Raw genomic sequence first — 18,302 nt, 5'->3', positions numbered from 1 at the left:
GACTTCTAAGTTTTCCCTCTCATGTTAGTGAGTGTTGTGGCAGCAAAAAAATATGCTTTTTTCTCCAGCAATGGAATATAGTAGCATTTGTAAAATGTTGTTGTCCAGGGAAACCCACTTGAGACTCACAGTACAGGACTTTTAATGGGGACTGGCCATTCTCTGAGTTATAATTACAAAAATTACAGACTCCCAGAAGCAAAAGAGGCATTTACCACAAATCAAATTTTTGCATAAATAATCTAGTCATCTTGGTACAGCAGTGTTCAGTGCCAAGACATATAAAACAATTTTATTGATGATTAACATCGGGAACATTGCAAAAGCCAATTTCCCAAAAATCAGCCAAGGACAACTCCACAACTAAACCCTTCTAAAAAGCAATATCAGGCCTACTAAGTTAATTATTTGCTACACAGAGAAATGCTAAATGTTTACATGTCTAAAATATCTGGTATTTTGTCTGAGTGTAGAATTTTAGGCTAGAAAGAATTTACTTTGAAAGCGTTTTTATTGGCAAGATTCTGAGATGGTCCCCCAGATTCCTAGCCCTTAGCATAGTTCAGCTTGTATACTTCTTTTCCCTTGAGTATGAATGGGACTGTGAATGGGACTGGATTTTATTCCCATGTTTATGTGACAAAGGTAAAGGTATTTTACAGGTGTAATTAAGGCCCCTGATTAGCAAACTTTGAATCAATCGCATGAGAGGATATCCGAGGTAGCCTTGATCTTGTAGGGTAAGGCCTTTACAAGGTATCTGAGAAATGCTTTGAAGATAAAGATTGGAAGCAGTGAGATACTCTCATTCGTCCATGAAGAAGCAAGCTGCAAGTCCTCGAGAAGTCCAGCTGGCAGCAGTGTCTCAGTCCTACAACTAAAAGGAATTAATCTGGCAACAACAGTGAGAAAAAAAATCCCAAGCTTCGGATGAGATCAAGCCCCCAAATGTTTGACTGCAGTCTTGTGAACCTTCAGCAAAGCACCAAGCATACTACCCTCCAGGCCCTCAGAAAGGTTGAGATAAAAATGTGTGCTGTTCTAAGCCACTAAATCCACTGTAATCTGTTATCAATCAATAAAAATTAGTGTTATTCTTTTGTTTTGTAGTACTCTGTCTGATGAGAAGTCAGTTGATCTGAGTATTATTCATTAACAGAGATCTGTAATTTTTCCTCCCAGGAAACTTCTATAATACTCTATTTTTTACATTCTGCAATTACAGTATGATGTATTTATATATACAGAAATATGTGCTGGAAGATTACGCTATGTAATATTCCATTTTACTTGCCAGAAAACAAGCAGTAAACAAATAGCAAAGACTCTACCACCATGGAGCTCATACTAGCACAATGAAAATATATAAGGTGTTGGGTATTATATTTTATTGCAATAAGTAATAGTAAGCTCAGTTTAGTTGCTCAATCGTGTCCAACTCTTTGTGACCCCATAAATCACAGCACGCCAGGCCTCCCTGTCCATCACCAACTCCCGGAGTTCACTCAGACTCACGTCCATCGAGTCAGTGATGCTATCCAGCCATCTCATCCTTGGTTGTCCCCTTCTCCTCCTGCCTTCAATCTTTCCCAGCATCAGAGTCTTTTCCAATGAGTCAACTCTTCGCATGAGGTGGCCAAAGTACTAGAGTTTCAGCTTTAGCATCATTCCTTCCAAAGAAATCCCAGGGCTGATCTCCTTCAGAATGGAAAGGTTGGATCTCCTTGCAGTCCAAGGGACTCTCAAGAGTCTTCTCCAACACCACAGTTCAAAAGCATCAATTCTTCAGTGCTCAGCTTTCTTCACAGTCCAACTCTTACATCCATACATGACTACTGGAAAAACCATAGCCTTGACTAGACGAACCTTTGTTGGCAAAGTAATGTCTCTGCCTTTCAATATGCTATCTAGGTTTGTCATAACTTTCCTTCCAAGGAGTGTCTTTTAATTTCATGGCTGCAGTCACCATCTGCAATGATTTTGGAGCCCCCCAAAAATAAAGTCTGACACTGTTTCCCCATCTATTTCCCATGGAGTGATGGGACCAGATGCCATGATCCTCATTTTCTGAATGTTGAGCTTTAAGCCAACCTTTTCACTTTCCTCTTTCACTTTCATCAAGAGGCTTTTAGTTCCTCTTCACTTTCTGCCATAAGGGTGGTGTCATCTGCATATCTGAGGTTATTGATATTTCTCCCAGCAATCTTGATTCCAGCTTGTGCTTCTTCCAGCCCAGTGTTTCTTATGATGTACTCTGCATAGAAATTAAATAAGCAGGGTGACAATATACAGCCTTGACGTACTCCTTTTCCTATTTGGAACCAGTCTGTTGTTCCATGTCCAGTTCTAACTGTTGCTTCCTGACCTGCATACAGGTTTCTCAAGAGGCAGGTCAGGTGGTCTGATAGTCCCATCTCTTTCACAATTTTCCACAGTTTATTATGATCCACACAGTCAAAGGCTTTGGTATAGTCAATAAAACAGAAATAGATGTTTTTCTGGAACTTTCTTGTTTTTCCCATGATCCAGCAGATGTTGGCAATTTGATCTCTAGTTTCTCTGCCTTTTCTAAAACCAGCTTGAACATCTGGAAGTTCATGGTTCACATACTACTGAAGCCTGGCTTAGAGAATTTTGAGCATTACTTTACTAGCATATGAGATGAGTGCAATTGTGCAGTAGTTTGAGCATTCTTTGGCACTGCCTTTCTTTGGGATTGGAATGAAAACTGACCTTTTCCAGTCCTGTGGCCACTGCTGAGTTTTCCAAATTTGCTGGCATATTGAGCGCAGCACTTTCACAGCATCGTCTTTCAGGATTTGAAATAGCTCCACTGGAATTCCATTACCTCCACTAGCTTTGTTCATAATGATTCTTCCTAAGCCCCACTTGACTTCACATTCCAGAATGTCTGGCTCTAGGTAAGTGATCATACCATCGTGATTATCTTGGTTGTGAAGATCTTTTTTGTATAGTTCTTCTGTGTATTCTTGCTACCTCTTAATATCTTCTGCTTCTGTTAGGTACATACTGTTTCTGTCCTTTATCGAGCCCATCTTTGCATGAAATGTTCCTTTGGTATCTCTAATTTTCTTGAAGAGACCTCTAGTCTTTCCCATTCTGTTATTTTCTTCTATTTCTTTGCATTGGTTGCCAAGGAAAGCTTTCTTATCTCTTCTTGCTATTCTTTGGAATTCTGCATTCAGATGCTTGTATCTTTCCTTTTCATCTTTGCTTTTTGCTTCTCTTCTTTTCACAGTATTTGTAAGGCCTGCCCCTACCCTTCACTGACAGCTATTTTGCTTTTTTGCATTTCTTTTCCATGGGGATGTTCTAATGTTCTAACAAATCTCAAAATCTTAGTGGTTTAATTCAACATATTGTGTGACAGGTTTAATAAGTATTGTTTCATTTTCCTGATTTTCCTTTTCATGTTTAATAGTCACCTGCTTTTCATATTCTTGACAAGAGAATATTTTCATTGCATTAGGTTTCAATGAAAAGCGAATAGCATTCACCTAATTTCAATATCATGTAACTTGAATAATTTTCCATATACAACCTCTAAAACCCTGTGTCTCAAATCCAGTTTTTTTCTGCATCCATGTAAGTCTGATGCTAATTGCCATGGGACACAGTCATATGAAGATAAGACCTCTGTCCTCTCATCTCTGTATTATGATTCTGGATGTATCAGCACAGTGGGTGACTGAAGAACTCATGAAAGCCATTTATATATCTGCATAAATTAAATACAGATGGGAAGAAAAGCAAAACATATGCATACATCTTCCCAAAGCCCATCCACATATAACATGAATTCAACTTTCCCCTGTATATATCCCCAAATACCTGCTATCTTTCTAACTTTATACAACAAAAGATGAAATGTGACAGATGGAATCAGAGTATAAAGAGACTAATTTCTTAAAGGGTTGAAAATATCATAAAACATCTTTTATAAGAACATGTAGGTACATTTCTAAGGCCCTCTGTGAGTCTCAGAAGATACTGAAATTGAGCAAGTTCCCTGAGTATTAAGCTTCATTAGGTTCACAGTAAATCCATCTCAGAGCATCTGGAGGTTATCTCATGCCAGGCTTTTAAGTGACTCACATCATTTATGACTATGTGCCATTGGACAGAAATAAGTTCCACCTAGCTGAAAGAGAGATTAGGAAATACAGTAACACTTGACATACTCTGCCATGGATGAAAATAAAGGCTATGCAAGAACACAAAACTGAGGACAGAGAGGACAAGAGGTGATGTTAGCTAATTAGTATAGTTAGTCCGGGTAACCTGTACAGCCAGTGTGGTTTAGGACTTAGGGTCATACAACCTTGCTTGGGTTTGAATTGTGGTGTGACTCCATTCTTACTGACAATGTGACTTTGGAAAAAATTAATATACCTGCCTGTGCCTCAGTCCTTCAACTTAAAAATTGGGATAGTATTAATACCTGAAGTTCTCAAAACCATATTTTATAGATATTATTCTGTCATAGTATTTGCTGTTAACATTATACTATATTAATAATGTTATATTTGAGCAGAGATATGAAGATTCCAAGAGAGTGACTCATATGGAAATATGGCAGATAATTTAGATAATAGAAAGAGAATAGAAAGAGGCCTGAATCAACTTGTAAAATGTTGGTGATGACGATGAGGACTAAAAATTGAATATTTTATCAATATATTTAACAAGGTGGAAAACACTGGTGTCCTTAACAAGAGCTGTCATAAAATGGTACAGAGGAAGCCTAATTAAAGTAGGTTAGAGAGAATGAGAGGAAATAAATTTGAGATATGAACTATATATTCTCTTTTTAGCTGCTTTACTGTAAATTGGATCACTGAAATAGACTGCTAGAGGTCAAGATACTATTAATTGTTGTTATAGCATAGTTCCAGCATAGTTGAATGCTAATGGAAATGATTCATTGGAAATAGAATAGATGCTGATGAAGAGAAAGTGAGGCAATTATAAATTTAGGAAAGGAGGATAAAATCCAGGGCACAAATGAATCACAGAAAAAAGGAGCAAAGGCAGATAAAACATGGGCACAGGTTAGAAGTGTGGGAAAAAGGGAGCTTATGGAAGTTCTTTACAATTCTATTTTTTCAGTAAAATAAACAACAAGGATATTGACTGAGAAAAAATTATGGGAGCAGTGTTGCTAGCAATATGAGTTGAAGAAAAGAATGTATGAAGTCGATGCCTAAAAAGTTGTGAGGCTGAAGAGTCAAGCACAGTGTCTAACACTTTGACATGCATCGGAGTCACCCAAAGAGCTTGTTAGAGCATGGGTACCCCAGAATTCCATGGGGCATTATGAAATTGATAGACCTGTAATTACACATCTAACTGCAGAATTGACCTGTAATTACATTTCTGCAGTTAGACCTGCAATGACATTTCAAATAAGTTCCCAGACAGTGCTGATCCTATGGATTCAATGACCACAGCCTGAGAAACAACAAACTAAGGAATTTTTGTAGAATTCCTGGACAACAAATACAAGTTATTTGTTATAAATTTAATGTGAGGTTTGTGTATTTTACACAATTGGAAAAAAAAAACCCACTTGTATTTAATCACGATTTGTTCCCTCAATGTCAGGTAAATAGATAACAGGAAGGGGAGCTAGGGTATATACATAAGAGCTTACACTACTAGACCATTGATTATGATTTCAGGAAGACAGAATATGAGAACAGGACAAGGTGAAAGACATGGAAAAGTTTTCACATTTGCAGAAAATATTAATAGTTAACATAATTCACCTGAGACTGCTATCCACAGTCATCCTTACAAGACTGGCTTTAGGTTGGCATCTGGGAGATCAGACTTGCATCATTCCTTGATGGAAGTACTATGGTATATCCTCTTCTGTCCCTAAGCACTTAATGAGGAAGTATGGAGATGAGACAGGAGTTGGAAAGAATCAGTCTTTCTTTCCAGGTTAATTGAGGACTAAACCAACAAAACTATTCATAGAAATGGAAAGGACCTGAAATAATAGAAGTCTAATGTCTATAGCTGAAGTAGTCATGGAGGTTTTAACTCAAACTTCCTTCCAAAAAAGAACTCCTTATTCAATGAGTGCTTTTAGCTGACAACCTCCAACTATTAATGCCTTTGGAGTTCACCTCATCTTTCAGAGGATGAATCCATGTTCTTTTTTGTCCAGTCTCAACAACCAATAACTAAACATGTTATATTAATAGAGTCTGGCCATTTTGACATAATGTAGATTCTTTCAGCTGGTAACCTCTGCTCTAATGTTCTTCATGGCACTAAGACTTTTGCAGATTTCTATGGCTGTCTGATCTTTTCCATACCAGTTCTATCTCCTCCAGTCTTTCCTTTCACAGATGTCAGATCAGCATTTGTATTTGAAAGCTTTTTGGCTCAGTCCTGCTTTCTCTCCCTTTGAACTTTCATAAGAATTTATACGGGGAATTCCCTGACAGTCTATTGATTAGAACTCTGTGCTTTCACCGTAGAGGATACATGCTCAATACCCAGTCAGGAACTAAGATCCTGCAAGCTATGTGTTGCAGCCAAAAAAAAAAAAAAAATACAAAAAGTGAATATATGTATATACACATACACATAAATGCTATTGTCCCTTTTCCATTTGGAAGTGATTTTAAGATTCTCCTGGGCCAAGTAGAAAAGGTAGCCAAGCTTGTCTTATATCTAATATGCTTTGCCTAAGAGTAGAGTATTGCAAGAGAAAAGCAACACTATCCTTTAGCGATAAGAGGCTATGGAATGCAACTGACATGTGAACTGCTGAAGGATATATGGCAGAGACAAGTAACTGACCAGAAATATTATGCATGATTTTTCAATGCTGTGGGACTGTCAGTGAAGATCTGTTGACTAGTCTGAGACAACATTTCTCAACTTCCTTTACAGTAATGTCTACCTATTTAAGTGAGTCCAGGTCCATGAAATAGATTGTGGTGGCACATTCCACTTCCAGGCCTGATTCATAAAACTCTCTCCCATATTGCAAGTTTTCCTCTTCTCCACTTGCTCAACAGCAATGCACAAGAAATCTTATAAAGTTACATGGTGAAGAGGCCAGAAACTTTGACAGGTTAACTTTAAATGAATGCTAACCAAAAGCCTTCACACTCATTCCTAAATCTTCCTAAGGATATTTTCATTAGATTATTAGATGAGGAAGAAATAAGGTTATATGTTTTACTCCATCATTTATATTCCAGAGTTTATTTTTTACAGCACCTAATGCTATTCTGAAGAGTATAGAAGGCATCCAAAAGGATGTAAGCAGTTGTCCACCTTGAGTAGTGAGACAGCCAGAGCTTTAATGCCTACAAACAGCAGGTCAATGATTTCCAAATGCCAAAAAGAACGGACTCTACCAGATTTCCTCAAAATTCACCAGATATGATATGGCCAGATTTATTTCTCAATATTTTAACAAATTTAAACTCCATCAACAGTGTATGGATTTCCCTATTTCTTGAAAAACTCATAAGATATTTAATTCTTTTATTTAATCCTTTATTACCCTGCCTCAGTTTTGAAAGAACTAGTGGCAAGTGGAAGAGATAAAGAGAAAATGAATAAACAGATATTACTTTTACTCTCTTTCCTACGTAAGTCCTCAAGCCACTGCTCAGATGTGAACCAGAGGGAGGAGTAAGGTTTTGAATTAGATATGAGTAAGAATTTAATTTGAATCAGGTAGGATTTATTTTTATTTTAAAAAATGAATAGTCTATGCTTATAATAAAAAATTCAAAAGCAATAAATAAGAATATGGAAAAAATAAGTTGTTTCTATAGCCTTATCATAGAAATAATCAACTTCCCACCCATAAGAAAGCCATTTTAAAAATAATTTCTTGAGTATTTTCTCATAGATTCTTCAAAAATAGAGGTAAACAAAAATGATGTCATGCAACATACAATGTTCACTAATTTGATTTTTTCACTTTAAATATATTTTGGATCATTTTGTATCATAGCTAAAGATCTATATCATTCTTTCTAAATCTTTATCCTTTGAATAGCATTATTTAACCAGCCTATTGTTAAATCATTTGCCAATTTGTTGATTATATACAAAGCAATACTTAAGTTTTTACATGTGTAATTTTTCTCAAATGTAACATTATCTGTAGGATAATTCTAAGGAAATATATTTCTAGAACAAATTGCATATACATTTGATATTTTGAGAGTGATTGATAAATCTCCATAGACATTTTTCTCATTTACAATTCAGAAATATGTATGCGAATGAATCTCTTTCTCATTTTTTCTAACACAGACTTTTTGTTCTTTGATAATCTGAAAGATAAACATAATATCAAAGTATAATACTGTTTTGCATTTGTCTTATTACAAGTGAGGCTGAAAATCTTTCCATGTTTAAGAGCCATTTGGGCTTCCCTTGTGACTCAGATGGTAAAGAATCCACCTGCAGTATGGGAGACCGAGGTTATCCACTCGATCTGTGGATTGGAAGATCCACTGGAGAAGGGAATGGCTACCCACTCCAGTGGGTACCCACTCCATTATTCTGGCCTGGAGAATTTCATGGACTGTATGGTCCATGGGGTCGCAAAAAGTCAGACACGACTGAGTGACTTTCACTTTCACATAAGAGCTATTTTTATTCTTCAGCACTGTGTATATCATTCACCTTTTTTTCTATGGGGCCAGATGTGAATGTGCCAGGGAAACGAACTCTGAATGATTCAAATGCACGAGGCATTGGTGAAGTTTTTAAGAGTCCAGTGGTCTTGGTCATGCTGGTACAGCCTCAACAAATAAGACAAGTTGTTGCTCCTCACTCCCATTCCCTGTCCCCTAACTCCTACCAGTGTAGGAAAGAGTTGAAGATCTTAGAGAATTTAGGAATACAGACTGGACTTAGGAATAATCCTCTAACTTATTTATTGGATGCCACAGAAGGCTGCCCATTTCAAATAGGATCCAAAGCGAGTGAGCACTGTGGCAGGTTCACAGTCTGGTGAGCTGTTCTATAACTTTTGACACAACAACTAGCAAATAAAATGTTACTTTTATGCATCTGAGTTGGTTCAGAATCATGACTGAAGTTTTTTGCAAGCCTTAACATGATAGTTGTAGTATATATCTCTAGGATTTGGGAGGACGGTAGAACTCTGTACTATTTGGAAAAATGCCCTTGGCCTGGTACTGCACTCTAGCACTGAGACACTACAATGGAAAAGAGATGGCAACATGACTTGCCCATCACGGTCCAGCCATCATTAGATCCAGTGAATTACCAAAGCCATGTAGGCAAACAAGCAACACATTCTATATGTGAAGCCCTGCATCCTGGATTGGGCTCTAACAGTTCAGACACAAAAAGCCTTTCTCTCAATTCATACCTATAGTCTGAGGGGCTGTATCTGATAACCAATTGGTAGACAAGGAAATGTTGTGGAACTAATTCTTATTAATGAATATGACTGCACTAGTTAAAAATAAACTGTTGCCATATTAGAGCACCCCCCACTCCCCCACCCCGCACAGTGTTGAAAGGAAATTCTCCCAATAGAGAAAGCTCTGTATTATATCTGGAAAAAAGAGTTGAATGATTTATATACACCAAATTCTGGTGATAAATAGACTGGCTGGTTGATCAGAGACCTGGAATGAAGTGAAAGTCCTTCAGTCATGTCTAACTCTTTGTGACCCATGTACAGTCCATGAAATTCTCCAGGCCAGAATACTGGAGTGGGTAGCCTTTCCCTTCTCCAGGGCATCTTCCCAACCTAGGTCTCCCACATTGCAGGTAGATTCTTTACCACCTGAGCCCACAGGGAAGCCCAAGAACACTGGAGTGGGTAGCCTATCCCTTCTCCAATGGATCTTCCTAGTCACTTCTGTTTCCATAGGTATTTATCATTTTGTCCTATCTATGGAAATATTTTCTTCATCTATCTTTTCATTTTAGAAACAATTTACTTTAAGCTTTCTTTTTATTTTTATTCTTGGTGAGGTATTTGGTTAGTTTGATCTGCAGGAACATTTTTTTAATGATGGTGTTATTGATCTACTTGGAGTGTGTGTGTATATGTGTATCTGTGTACTCTTTTCCTTCTTTTATTTGTAGTACCTCTGTAGACCTCATGTGACAGTACTTTTTTGTTAGACTTGTTTTAAAAGTTTAGTTCTTTAACTTGTGGATGAGAGCCCAAGCTGGCATAAACATTCTATAAATGTCAAGGTGTTGTTTTAAGTCATGCTTAACCACATGAAAATGGGTACAATTACTGCAAGCTGATAACATGCACAATACTAAGCACCTCCTACTTCACTAATATTGTGTTTAATGCAAAAGCTGTCATAGTTATCATTTGGTTCTCTAACAGTTGTTTCTCGTAGAAGCAACAACAAAAGAATCCAGTGCCTTAACAATAGTGTGTCAAATGATGCGACAAAAAGACTTGCAAAGAAAAACAGATGAATCCATTATCATTGCTGGAGACTTCAACAACCCTTTCTTAGAAAGGGAAAAATCTTGCAGAAAATAGGTGAGGATGTAGCTGCACTTGACACCAATCAACTGAATATAATTGATACCTGTAGACTTTTTCCCTGGTGGTTCAGATGGTAAAGAATCCACCTGCAATGTGGGAGACCTGTTTGATCCCTGGGTTGGGAAGATCCTCTGGAGGAGGGTGTGGCAACCCATTTAAGTATTCTTGCCTGGAGAATCCCCATGAACAGAGGAGCCTGGCAGGCTACAGTCCACGGGGTCACAAATAGTCAGACACAACTAAGCGACTAAGCATAACACAGCACAGATTACTTTATCCACCAAGAGCAGAATACACATTCTTCTCAATCTTATATGGAATATTCACCAAGATACCACAGTCTGGGTCATAAAACACACCTAAATAAAATTTTTTAAAAATAGAAATAATGCAGTGTCTGCTCTTAGAACACAATGGAATGCAACTGGATTGCAAATGGAATGGAATGGAATGGAATGCAAATCAATAAAAAAAAGATAACTGGAAAATCAAAATATAAATGGAGATTAAATAAAACACTTCTAAATAATACATGGGTCAAACAAGAAATCTTGAAAGAAATTTCAAATATTTTGAGCTAATTGAAAATGAAAATACAAATTATCAAAATGTATCAGATGCCATAAAAGTGGTACTTAGAGGGAAATTTATAACTTTGGAAAAGTGAAAGTGAAGGTCACTCAGTCATTTCCAATTCTTTGCGACCCCATGGAATATACAGTCCATGGAATTCTCCAGGCCAGAATACTAGAGTGGGAGGCCTTCCCCTTCTCCAGGGGATCTTCCCAACCCAGGGATCAAACCCAGGTCTCCCGCATTGCAGGCAGATTCTTTAAGCCTAGCCATAAGGGAAGCCCAAGAATACTGGAGTGGTAGCCTGTCCCTTCTCTGGGGGATCTTCCCAACCCAGGAATTGAACCAGGGTCTGCTGCATTGCAGGTGGATTTTTTACTAACTGAGCTATGAGGAAAGCCCATAACATTGGATGTATATACTATAAAAGATAATGGATCTAAAATCAATAATCTATATTTTCTGCATTAGGAAACTTGAAGAAGAGGAACAAACTAAAATAAAAGCAAGTGGAAGCAAAGAACAATAAGAATTAGAAGGGAAATCAGTGACACTGAATACAGGAAATCATTAGAGCAAATCAGTGGAGCCAAAAGCTGGTTCTTTGAAAAAAATCAACAAAACTTATAAGCCTCTAGCCAGGCTAACTAATAAAAATATATGAGAGTGGACATGAATTATTCATATCAAAAATAAAGTAGGTAACATCATTATAAAGTTCATGGAAATCAAAATGATAGTTTCAAAGTACTATGCGTAACTTTCTGCCCACAAATTTGATAACCTAGATGAAATAAATCAGTTGAAAGACACAATTTACCAAAACTCATATAAAAAGAACTAGGCGATCTGAATAGGCCTATATAAGTTATAGAAATTGAAACAATAATAAATAACCTTCCAAAGCAGAAAGCATCAGGCTTAGATGGGTTCACTGGTGAATTCAATTAAACATTTAAAAAAGAAATTATATTAATTCTCTACAATCTCTTTCAGAGGATAGAAGCAGAGAATACTTTCTCACTTACTCTACAGGACAGCCTTACCCAAATATTAAAACCAAGCAAAGATATTACAGGAAAAAAAAAGAAACCACAGTCCAATATCTCCAGTATGAATATAGGTGCAAAAACTGTCAATAAAATATTAGCAAATGAATCTAACAAATGTATAAAGAACTATGATTGTATATGGTGCGACCCCATAGACAGCAGCCCACCAGGCTCCCCCATACCTGGGATTCTCCAGGCAAGACCACTGGAGTGGATCGCCATTTCTTCTCCAGTGCATGAAACTGAAAAGTGAAAGGGAAGTCGTTCACTCCTGTCCGACTCTTCGCGACCCCATGGACTGCAGCCCACCAGGCTCCTCCGTTCATGGGATTTTCCAGGCAATAGTGCTGGAGTGGGGTGCCATTGCCTTCTCTGTATATGATTTACTCTCGGTATATAAGGCTGCTTCAACATCCAAAAACGAATTAATGCAATCCATCATATTAATAAGCTAAAAAATAAAACATAAATGAAATCAATAAATGCCAAAATAATATTTTTTAAAAATCCAACACCCATTCATGATTAAAAAAAAAAAACTCTTAAAATTGAAAACAAAGGAAAATTTCCTCTACCTGATAAAGAATATCTACAAAAACCTTACAGCTAACATTATACTTGACAGTGAGAAAATGGAAGCTTTCCCATGAGGATCAAGTCCTCTTTAACATCATACTGGAAGTTTGTGTGAATTCAATAAGAAAAGGAGATAAAGGGATAAAAAATGGAAAGCAGGAAGTAAACATTATCATTGTTTGCAGATGTCATGATCATCTCTCTAGAAAATGCCAAAGAACTATTAAGAAAATTTTTGTAACCAATAAGTGATTAAATCAGGGTTAATATACAAAGTGAATCACTTTTCATATACTAGCAGTGAACAAGTGGAATCTGATATTTAAAGCACAATGCCATTTACATTAGCAACCCCAAAATTAAATACAGTACTTAAGTATCAATCAAACAAACTATGTACAATACTTATGGGAGGAAAACTACAAAATTCTGATGAAAAACAATCAAAGAATAAATGGAGAGGTATTTCATATTCATGGATAAAGATTCCATACTGTTAAGGTGTTAATTCTTTCCAAATTGATCTATGGAATAATGCAAACCAAATTAAAAATCCCAGTAAGTTATTTTGTGGATCAATCAGTCAATCACATGCATGCTCAGTCGCATCCAATTCTTTGAGACCCCTTGGACTGTGACCTGCCAGGTTCCTCTGTCCATTGGATTTTTCAGGTAAGAATATTGGAGTGAGTCACCATTTTCTCCTCCAGGGGCTCTTCCCAACCCAAGGATCAAACCCGTGTCTGCTGCATTGGTAGGTGGATTCTTTACTACGGAGCCACCTGGGAAGCCCCTTTTGTGGATATTGATACATGAGTTCTAACTTTTATATGGAGAGACAAAATACCCAGAAGAGATGACAGAAATTAAAGGAGAAAAATAAAGTTGGAGATAGATACTGCCTGACTTCAAGTCTCACTATAGAGCTTCAGTAATCAAGACAGAATGGTATGGGTGGAAGAATGGACAAAACAGATCAATGAAACAGAATAGAAAGCCCAGAAATAGACACTCATAAATATAGTTAACTGATTTCTGGCAAATGAGTAAAGACAACACAATGAAACAAAGGTGGTTCTACAAATGGTGCTAGAACAACTGACCATCCATACGCAAGAGTATAAATCAAGACACAGAATTTACATGCTCCACAAAAGTTAACACAAAATAGATCATAGATCCAAATGTAAAAACACAAAACTATGAAACTCCTGTAAGATAACATAGGAGAAAACCTAGATGACTTGAAGGATGTTGATAAATGTTTAGATACAGGAACAAAGTTACAATCAAGGAAGGAAATAATTGATAAGCTGAACTTCATTAAAATGGAAAACTTCTGCTCTGAAAAGGCAGTAACAAGAGAATGAGAAAACAAGCCACAAAATGGAAAAACTATTTGTAAACACACACCTGAGAAGGATTGTTATTCAAAATATAGAAAGAACTATCAAAAAATGGACTAAAGATCTTAGCAGAGAGCTCACTAAAGAAGATATAGAGGCGGCAAATAAGTAGATGAAAAGATGCTCCAGAACAAATGCCATCAGGGAAATGCAAATTAAAACAACACTGAGTTGCTACTACACACCTAGTATAAAGGCCAAAATCTGGAATACTGATAACAAATGCTGACACAGATATGGAACAACAGAAACTCTCATAAATTGCTGGTAGGAATGCAAAATGGTACACCCACTTTGCAAGGCAGTTTTGTGTTTTTTGTTTTAAGTTTCTTCAGTTAAAAAAAAAAAAAAATCCTGCAAGGCAGCTTGCCTTTCTTACAAGACTAAGCATACTCTTTTTTTTTAATTAATTAATTTATTTTAATTGGAGGCTAATTACTTTACAATATTGTAGTGGTTTTTGCCATACATTGACATGAATCAGCCATAGGTGTACATGTGTCCCCATGCTGAACCTCCTTCCCACCTCCCTCCCCATCCCATCCATCAGGGTCATCCCAGTGCACCAGCCCTGAGTGCCCTATCTCATGCATCGAACCTGGACTGGTGATCTATTTCACATATAGTAATACACATGTTCCAATGCTATTCTCCCAAATCATCTCACCCTCACCTTCTCCCACAGAGTCCAAAATTCTGTTCTTTACATCTATATCTCTTTTCCTATCTCACATATAGGGTCATCATTACCATCTTCCTAAATTTCATATATATGTGTTAATATACAGTATTGGTGTTTTTCTTTCTGACATACTTCACTCTGTATAATAGGCTCCAGTTTCATCCACCTCACTAGAACTGATTCAAATGCATTCTTTTTAATAGCTGAGTAGTATTCCATTGTGTATATGTACCATAGCTTTCTTATCCATTCGTCTGCCAATGGGCATCTAGGTTGCTTCCATGTCCTAGCTATTGTAAACAGTGCTGTGATGAACATTGGGGTACACATGTCCTTTCACTTCTGGTTTCCTTGGTGTGTATGCCCAGCAGTGGGATTGCTGGGTCATAAGGCAGTTCTATTTCCAGTTTTTTAAGGAATCTCCACACTGTTCTCCATAGTGGCTGTACTAGTTTGCATTCCCACCAGCAGTGTAAGAGAGTTCCCTTTTCTCCACACCGTCTCCAGCATTTATTGTTTGTAGACTTTTTGATAACAGCCATTCATGGCAACTGGTCCCATCACTTCATGGCAAATAGATGGGAAAACAGTAGAAACAGTGGCTGACTTTATTTTTCTGGGCTCCAAAATCACTGCAGATGGTGACTGCAGACATGAAATTAAAAGATGCTTACTTCTTGGAAGGAAAGTTATGACCAACCCTGACAGCATATTAAACAGCAGAGACATTACTTTGTCAACAAAGGTCCATCTAATACAGCCTATAGTTTTTACAGTGGTCATGTATGGATGTGAGAGTTAGACTATAAAGAAAGCTGAGCACCAAAGAATTGATGCTTTTGAACTGTGGTGTTGGAGAAGACTCTTGAGAGTCCCTTGGACTGCAAGGAGATCCAACCAGTCCATCCTAAAGGAGATCAGTCCTGGGTGTTCATTAGAAGGACTGATGTTGAAGCTGAAACTCCAATACTTTGGCCACCTGATGCGAATAGCTGATGCATTTGAAAAGACCCTGATGCTGGGAAAGATTGAAGGCAGGAGGAAAAGGGGAGCACGGAATGGTTGGAAGGCATCACCAACTCAATGGACATGGGTTTGGGTGGATTCCTGGAGTTGGTGATGGACAGGGAAGCCTGGCGTGCTGCATTTCATGGGGTTGCAAAGAGTCACATGACTGAGCAACTGAACTGAACTGAACTAAACTGATTCTGACTGATGTGAGATGGTACCTCATTGTGGTTTTGACTTGCATTTCTCTGATAATGAGTGATGTTGAGCATCTTTGCATGTGTTTGTTAGCCATCTGTATGTCTTCTTGGAGAAATGTCTGTTTAGTTCTTTGGCCCATTTTTTGATTACATCATTTAATTTTTTGGAATTGAGCTGCATGAGCTGCCTGTATATTTTTAAGTTTAATTTTGTCAGTTGCTTCATTTGCTATTATTTTCTCCCGTTTTGAAGGCTGTCTTTTCACCTTGTTTATAGTTTCCTTTGCTATGCAAAAGCTTTTAAGTTTAATTAGGTCCCATTTGTTTATTTTTGGTTTTATTTCCACTACTCTGGGAGGTGGGTCATAGAGGATCCTGCTGTAATTTATGTCAGAGAGTGTTTTGCCTATGTTTTCCTCTAGGAGTTTTATAGTTTCTGGTCTTACATTTAGATCTTTAAGACTAAGCATACTCTTAACCATATGATCAAGCAGTTGAAGTTCTTGGTATTTAGACAAGTTGAGAATGTTCACAACAAAATTCTGCACATGGATGTTCACGGTAGTTTTATTCATAAATACAAAAACTTGGTATTAATGAAGATGTCCTTCAGTGGGTGAATGAGTAAAGAAGCTTTGGTATACCAAACAATGGAATATTATTTAGTGCTAAAATGATATGTGCTATCAAGCCACAAAAGACACGGAGAGACTTTAAATGAATGTTACAAAGTGAAAAAAGTAATCTGAAAAAACTATACACTATTGGGTTAGCCAAAAGGTCTGCTCATGTTTTGTTGTAAATATAACTTGAATGAATATTTGGCCAACCCAATATATGATTTCAACTCCATGAAACTGTGGAAAAGGCAAAACTATGGAAACAATAAAAACATCAGTGTTTTCCATGGGTGGGGAGGGGCAGGGTACATAGGAAGAGCACAGAGGATTTTTAGGGCAGTGAAAATACTCTGTATAATATAATATGATGAATACATTTGTTGAAATCATAGAATTTGGAACATCAAGAGTGAACCTTAACGTAAACTAAAGACTTTGAGTTACTATGATGTGTCTGTGTGGGTTCACCAATTGTAATAAACATATATTCCAAATTGGGAAAGGAGGATATCAAGACTACATATTGTTATCCAGCTGATTTAACTTATATGCAGACTACATCATGCAAAATGCTGAACTGGATGAAGTACAAGCTGGAATCAAGATTCCTGGGAGAAATAACAATAACCTCAGTTATGCAGATGACACCACCTTTATGGCATGAAGTGAAGAGGAACTCAAAATCCTCTTGATGAAAGTGAAAGAGGACAGTGCAAAAGCTGGTTTAAAAAATTCAACATTCAAAAATCAAAGATATGGCATCCAGTTCTATCACTTCATGGCAAATAGATGGGGAAATGATGTAAACAGTGACAGGCTTTCTTTTCTTAGGCTCCAAAAGCACTGCAGATGATGACTGCAGCCACAAAATTAAAAGATGATTGCTTCTTGGGAGAAAAGCTATGACCAACCTAGACAACATATTAAAAAGCAGAGACACTACTTTGCTGACAAAGGTCCATCTAGTCAAAGCTGTGGTTTTTCCAGTAGTCATGTATGGATACGAGAGTTGGACCATAAAGAAAGCTGAGTGCCAAAGAATTGATACTTTTAAACTGTGGTGTTGGAGAAAACTCTTGAGTCTCTTGGACTGCAAGGAGATCAAACCAGTCACTCCTAAAGGAAATCAGTCCTGAATATTCATTGGAAGGACTGATGCTTCATCTGAAGCTCCAGTGTTTTGGCTACCTGAAGTGAAGAACTGACTCACTGGAAAAGACCCTGATGCTGAGAAAGATTGAAGGCAGAAGGAGAATGGGATGACAGAGGATGAGATGGTTGGATGGCATCACTGGCCTGATGGACATGAGTTTGAGCAAACTCCAGGAGTTGGTGATGGACAGGGAAGACTGGCATGCTGCAGTCCACAGAGCTGCAAAGAGTCAGGCATGACTGAGTGACTGAACTGAACTAATATGACTCTGGAGAGGGATGTGGATAATATGAGAGGCTGTGCATGTGGTGGGTGGAGGGCATATGGGAAATTTTGGTATTTTCCCAATTTTGCTATGAATCTAAAATTTCTTTTAAAAAAAGTAAGTCTTAAGTAAAGTAAAAAAAAAAAAGAAAGATTTTTTTTTAACACATTAAACATAGCTTGTGAAAGTCCTGTGTATCTGTGTAT

The sequence above is a fragment of the Ovis aries genome, chromosome 6 (genome assembly GCF_016772045.2).
Source record: "Ovis aries strain OAR_USU_Benz2616 breed Rambouillet chromosome 6, ARS-UI_Ramb_v3.0, whole genome shotgun sequence".
Classification (NCBI taxonomy): Eukaryota; Metazoa; Chordata; class Mammalia; order Artiodactyla; family Bovidae; genus Ovis; species Ovis aries.
The sequence above is the reverse complement of the archived record's forward strand: the minus strand, read 5'-3'. Positions refer to the sequence as shown.